The following is a 7310-nucleotide window of genomic DNA, read 5'->3' as shown; positions in this document are numbered from 1 at the left end:
GAAAAACAACAAAACCCCCAAAACTGGGTTTGGTGGGCTTTTATTTACTTATTTTAAGAGTTAAGAGATTTATTTATTTATTTATTCATAGAGACAGAGAGAGAGGCACAGACACAGGCAGAGGGAGAAGTAGGCTCCATGAAGGGAGCCTGACGTGGGACTCAATCCAGGGTCTCCAGGATCACGCCCCGGGCTGCAAGCGGCGCTAACCGCTGCGCCACTGGGGCTGCCCTTTGGTGGGCTTTTAAAACCCAAGAAAGCAGTTGTCAAATTTTAAGTGGAGAATGGAGTGACTTGATCCATGTTTCAGAAAATGCACTGTAGATGCTTTGTGGTAAAGGATTAAATTAGGGATAGGAATGGACACAAGACTGGTTATGATGCTATTGTAGTGGTCTAGACTACAGATGATGAGGATGGAATTAGAAAGCATTAGAATTGTTAAGAAATGGGTAGACGCTTGGATATAGGTTAGAGATAGCACTGCTATTTACTTCTGTAATTATATTTTGGAATGGATTGGTGGGGCAAGGGAAAGCAGAATGTCTTAGGTTTGGGGCATTAATGCCTGAGTGGGTGCTGAGTCATTTACTATGATATGCAAAAGCTAGAGAAGATGCAGTTTGAGGTAGGTGATTCCGGACACCTGATTTGTCTAACTTGAGTTTGAGGTGCTGGTTAGGAGAAGGGTTACTTACAGGCAAAGAGCACAAGCTTTGGAGGCAAATGTCAGGGTTGCATGCTTCACTCACCATTTAGTAGCTGGGACACTTTGGACTAACTACTTATGTCTCAGGTGGTTTTTTGTTGTTCTTTGTCTTTCTTTTTTTTTATGTAAAATGACAATAGAACTTACCTGATGGTGTTGTGTTGGGAAGTAAATGACTTAGTAAACATAAAATGCTTATAATTGTGCCTAGCATACAGTAAGCCCTCAACAAATGCTAAGTATTCTTTTTTTTTTAAGATTTTGTTTATTTATTCATGAGAGACAGAGAGAGAGAGAGAGAGAGAGAGAGAGGCAGAGACACAGATAGAGAGAGAAGGAGGCTCCATGCAGGGAGCCCGATGAGGGACTAGATCCTGGGACTCCAGGACCACGCCCAGGGCTGAAGGCAGGCGCTAAACCGCTGAGCCATCAAGGGATCCCCAAAATGCTAATATTCTTACAGACCAAGAATGAAGGTCAAGATAAGTAAACAAGTAAAATGTGGAATTATACAGTGGCACAGAGATGGACTTTGAAGCCACAAGAGGAGCTAAGATCTCAGAGGGCAGATGTTTATGAATTTGTATGGGGAAAAATTTTTAGCTTTATTTTTTCCCTTTAATAACTAACATAGACAATAAACCACAGTAGTATTGTTGGTATCTGTGATATCAATAGAAATAATAGATATTTTCATATAATATTATAATTGGTGGAAATATGTTGAAACATCATTTATGCTCATCACTACTTAAAGGAATCTTTAGACCTATAACAACATAACCATGCTCTTCCTGCCTCAGATGCTAGGGTATTATTTGTGTACTGCTCAATGTGATAAGACACAAAGGCTATAGTGTAGTTATTTTTTACAGACTATTTTTTAGAGCTTAAGTTCACGAAAGTAGAGCAGAAGGTACAAAGACTTCCCATATGCCCCTACCATCACATACGCAAAGATCCCCCCATCATCAACATCCCTGACCAGAATGGTACATTTATTACAATTGATGTAACTGCATTGACACATTATCACCCAAAGTCCATAATTTTAGAGTTCACACTTGGCATTGTACATTACATTCTGTGGGTTTGGACAGATTTATACTGACACATGTACACCATCAAAGTTCCATAAGACTAGTTTTGTTGTTGTGGGGTGCCTGGGTGGCTCAGTCAGTTAAATGTCTGACTTTGGCTCAAGTCATGACCTTGGAGTCCTGAGATTGAGTCCCATGTTGGGCTCCCAGTTCAGTGGGGAGTCTGCTTGTCTCTCTCCTCCCCCTCTGCCCCTTCTCCTGCTCATACTTTCTCTGTACCTCTCTCAAATAAACAAATTTTTAAAATACACATTCGTATACACAAACACACACACACACACACACACACACTGGAACATTAGTCAGCTATCAAAAAGAATGAATTCATGGGGTAATTGGGTGATGGGCATTAAGGACGGCACTTGAGATAATGCGTGCTGGGTGTTATATGCAACTGACGAATCACTAAATTCTACCCCTGAAATTAATAATACAGTATATGTTAACTAAATTGAATTTAAATAAACTTTAAGAAAAAAAGACTAGTTTTGCTGTTGTAAAAATCCTCTGTGCTCCTCCTATTCATCTCTCCTTCCCCGCAATCCCTGGAAACCGCTGATCTTTTTACTGTCTCCCTAGTTTTGCTTTTTCAAGAATATCATATATTTGGAATCTTATAGTATGTAGCTTTCTCAGATTGATCTCTTTCACTTAGTAATATGCATATAAGTTTCACTTAGTAGTTTGCCTTAAAGTTTAATGAGCTAAATAGTTCATTTCTTTCTAGTGCTGAATAATATTCCATTGTCTGGAGACACCACAGGTTATTTATCCATCCACTTACTGAAGGACATCTTGGTTGCTTCCAGATTTTGGCAGTTGTGAATAAAGTTGCTATAAATATCCATGTGCATTTTTTTATGTGGATATATACTTTTAAGCTCATTTTAAATATTAAGGAGTGTGATTGCTGGATTGCATGGTTTAGAGTGTGTTTAGTTTTGTAAGGAATCACCAAATTGTCTTCCAAGTAGCTATTCCACTTTACATTCCTACCAGGAATCAATGAGGAAGGTTCTTGTTGCTCCACATCTTCCCCAGCATTAGTTGTGTTCTGTATTTTGGCCATTCTAATAGGTGTAGAATGGCATCTCATTGTTTTAATTTGCATATCCCTGATGATATATGATATGGAACAACTTTTCATATGCTTTTTGCCATCTGTATGTCTTCTTTGGTGGGATCTTTGGCCCATGTTTTAATTGGGTTGCTTTCTTACCATTGAGTTTAAGAAATTCTTTGCATATTTTGGATAATGGTCCTTAATCAGATATGCCTTTTTCAAATATTTTTTTCCCAATATGTAGTTTGTCTTTTCAATCTCTTGACAGTGTCTTTTGCAAAGCAGAAATTTTAAATTGGAATGAAGTCATTTATCAATTCATTCTTTTATGGATCATGCCACCACAGTGTTCTTATTTGTAAAAATTCTTACAAATAGCACTTTCCTCATGCAAGAAAATCTAAAGATGAAAAGCTAGGATATTTCCAAAATGGAATTTCCATTTAACAAAATTATTTTTTCTAACTTCCTATAAAATGGAAGCGCCTCTAGTTCAGCCATATTCACTGAAAATGTACACATTGGTTTCTGGACTGGAATAGAGGAAATTGTTGGAGCAGATGATGGAGAGGATGTAACTACCAGTTGACCCATGAGCTAGATAGACCCAGGCAATCAGGCTCCTCATCCCCTCCCCTGACCTCAGAATGCACACTCTACCCACCATTTCTGCATCCTTGAAAACAGTTCCCACTGTTTGGCAACAAAATAGTGGGAACTGTTTTCAAGGACTCAGCCTTGAGAGAGTGAGGTGTTGTTGAGACTATCTGGACTATATACATGACAGAGCCTAGTTAAGATCTCTATAGAAACTTTTAAAATTATGGCAGGTAGTACAGAAATCTACTTGTTCTGCTGCTGCCCAAGTTAAGCCTCATATTTAAGTCCCCTTGCTTATTAAGACTTCTATCTACTAATCTAGAATGGCCGAACTGTCTTCCATCTCTCCTTGTCTTCCATGTACAGGGGCTGGTTTCAGATTTTATCTGGAAGCTCCCAAGGTTGCAAACCAACAGGAATCTAGGAGGGGTTCTCATGTCAAATGTTTTCATTCAGGGTAGAATTAGAAAAATATCTTAAAATTTTTAAACAAGCAATGGAGGAATTGACAGCTTCACTGTTCTCCTGGAGTATTTGGCTGGAAGAATTCTTTTTCTGTGAGTCTCTTTTGGAAATGACTAAGACTGTTGACAGGTTCAAAGTTGTGAAAAGTTGTTTTATTGTTCTGGGGTTTTGTAAAGATTATTTCTCCAAACAAAACTTCAATTGGAAAAAAAGCACTATATGCCTCCCATGATTGCAGTAATACTTGGTAATATATCCAATATTTCTTACCTTAATGGAAAAGGAAGCACCTCATGATATCATCACTTTGTTTTTTAACACAGACATGCACTGGAAACTAAGACTGATTTTACAATCCTGAGAAGAGATTTGCCAACAACTATAAAAATTATTAGCATTATCCTCTGATAATTACTTTGAATAATTGAATTTAAAAATTTGTGAAGAAAAAGGATCAGAATATGAAGTAAATCTTTACCAAATAGTTCACTGACTTTCTTATAGAACAAGAGTTAAATACTTATCTAAATTAAGGACAGTCCATTTTAATTTCTCTAAAAGAAATGAAACTGCACATTTCAAACACTGAAAAAAATGATTTATCTATGAGTTGGCTCACCTGGCAGTTATTTCTAATGATATGAATGAGGTGAAACTTTCATTTCAAGTCCATTGTGGTTTCTACTTAAAAAAAAATTTATAAGATTTCTAGGATTAGCAACTAGTAGGAAAGCCAAACTTTGAAATGCTGGAGAAGGTGCTTCATCCTCAGATAACTGTCAATTTCTTCAAAAAGAGAAATCTATGGACAATTGTAAACTATTGAGGATTCTTTCAGAAGTTACTTGTATCTTGATAGTATTAAAGTTGAACCACACACAGATCCACAATCCTTTTCTTTCTGATATAAACTCTATTGAAGATACTGTTATATACTCTATTGAAGATACTGTCCTAGACCATGATCTTTGATGTTAGAACCAAATATTATTATAGTTGAAATTTAACTCAAAAAGCCTTTGAGAATCCTGGTGTTCTTTGAGACAAGTTTTCCTGGCCTTGCAAAGTGAGCTAAAGAAGCTGTAATTCCATTTGCAAAAATATATATATCTTAACTAATCAATATTTTCAGTGCTCATAACCATTAAAATAAAAATTTGAAATTGATGGAATGTCCAACATATCATGTATGTATTATGTAAAAACAATATATGTATGTTGTCTGATTGAACACCATCTCACATTTAATGTTTTTATACTAGTTAAGAAGTAACTTAAATAGCCTTTAAAGTGATATTTTAAAAATAATATATTTTTTAAGATTACCTATTTTGAAATGCATTGCCTTATTATGTGTTAATAAAGATGAATATCATGCATTTATTTTGGAATATATTTGTATTTTAATATAATTTCCTGTGTAACTCTAAGAATTTTATTTTGTGCACTTAAATATATTATTATTAGAAAGAATAGATAGGCTTCACTTGAGTGCCAAAATAACACAAAAAAGTCAAGAACCCCTGAGACAGAGAAGAACATGATGAGGGTTTGAGAAGTCCAAGGTTTAGAAGAAGAGATATTAGCAAGGATGGAGAGACAGCAGCCACGAGTTAAGAGGAGAGTAGGATGGTTTCACAACATGGGAAGCAAGAGAAGAATGCGTCTAAGGAAGAAGAGTGGTCATCTGCTATCAGTGCTGCCAAGAGGTTATTAAGTAGTGGTTTCTCTTGACCTTGACTTGAATAGCTTCAGTGGAATAGCAATCGCCATAACCCCAAATTGAGTAAGTGAGTGGGAGGGAAGAGGTGGAGACAGTACTTGTAGACAACTTAATTAGGAAGCTTTCCTTGCTTTGAATGAGAGCAAAGAAATAGGGCTGTATCTTGAAAGAGATCTGTGACCAAGACGTGGTTTTTTATAAAAGATGCAAGATACAGGGCCACATTACTGCTGTTAGAGCTGATGCAATACAGGGAGAAACTTCTGGTGGAAAAGTCTAGAGACGAATAACCTCAGGAGAGAAATTATTGAGAAAGAAAGAGTGCTGGGATTCAGAGCACAAGTGGAGGAAAGGTTGGAAGTCTGAAGGCAGATTCAGGAAGGCTGGCAGATTTGGTGATGGGATGATGCTAGGTTCTTGTTTGTTGATGTTCCTTGGTAAAGCATGAAGCAGTGTGGTTAGCATAGGAAAGGAGTATGAAACAGGCAATTTGGGAGTGGAAAGTGTATACCAGGGCAGTATATAGAGTTCTGGGGCAGTGAAAAGTTCATTTGAGATTTGTGACCATTATTTCCCTTACAATTTTTATTTTGAAAATTTTTAAGCCTGTTTGTGATAACAGGCTTTCCCTTAGAATCGTATTTTCTATCATTCTTTCTTTCCATATTAAGTATATATACTTTTGTTGTTTGTTGTTGTTGTTGTTTTTGAACCATTTGAAAGTTACCATGTAACACTTCATCCCTAAACACTTCAATATAAACAAAGTCATTTGTAAATACAAATGTAACATTCAGCAAATTTAAAACACTGATATTATAACCCATATTAAAAATTTCTGTGTCCTAGTAATATTCTTTATAATTTTATTTATCAAGCCTGACACATTCCTTTAAATATGCATTTCTCCTTGTTCTCTTTTTAACATAAAATACTTCTTGACCTTCATTCCTTCCCTTTTTACCCTTTTCAATTCTTTTAGTTTTTCATTCTTTCATGTAAAGTCTCTATAGAAAGAATTGGGTCAGGAGCATTGGAAAGGCAGCTGATCAGTGGGTACATCTGTGCTTTTTCACTGTATAGGTCTGCTCAAAGTCCAGTGTTTATGCTTCAGATAAAATGCAGGAGATAGATGCAATACACAAAATATTTCATGAGCACCATTGCTAGAAGTTATATGTTATACCTAGAACTTGTAGAGTCCTTTACCATAACTTTGACTTTATGTTACACCTCCTAAGGGGAGCACTCAGGATTCTCCTACATTGTTATCTTCTCAGCATCCCTAACAGAAAGGAATCATGTTGATAGGCAACTGTCAGGTAGAACTTTAAGTGACTAATGAAATCATTAAGTACATCAATGATAGATCCGAGAAGAGAACCAGAGTGTGCGCTCAACATGTCATACTAGTTGAACTGAATGCTACTCAGATTACACAATGTGTATCATTACCCAAATCACCTGCACACCTGACAGACTGGGGCTTAATGGACGTCTCTATTTCGACTACTCTACATTATGCCTCTCATTTTGTCAAAGGGCAATTTTAATGTAAGTAGTTACCTAGAAAGGATAAATTCTCAAAGATGTGCCCTCAACAAATAATTTTAGATTAAGGAGATATACAATAACTAAAAGCCATTGATT

The sequence above is a fragment of the Canis lupus genome, chromosome 13 (assembly GCF_011100685.1).
Source record: "Canis lupus familiaris isolate Mischka breed German Shepherd chromosome 13, alternate assembly UU_Cfam_GSD_1.0, whole genome shotgun sequence".
Classification (NCBI taxonomy): domain Eukaryota; kingdom Metazoa; phylum Chordata; class Mammalia; order Carnivora; family Canidae; genus Canis; species Canis lupus.
The sequence above is the reverse complement of the archived record's forward strand: the minus strand, read 5'-3'. Positions refer to the sequence as shown.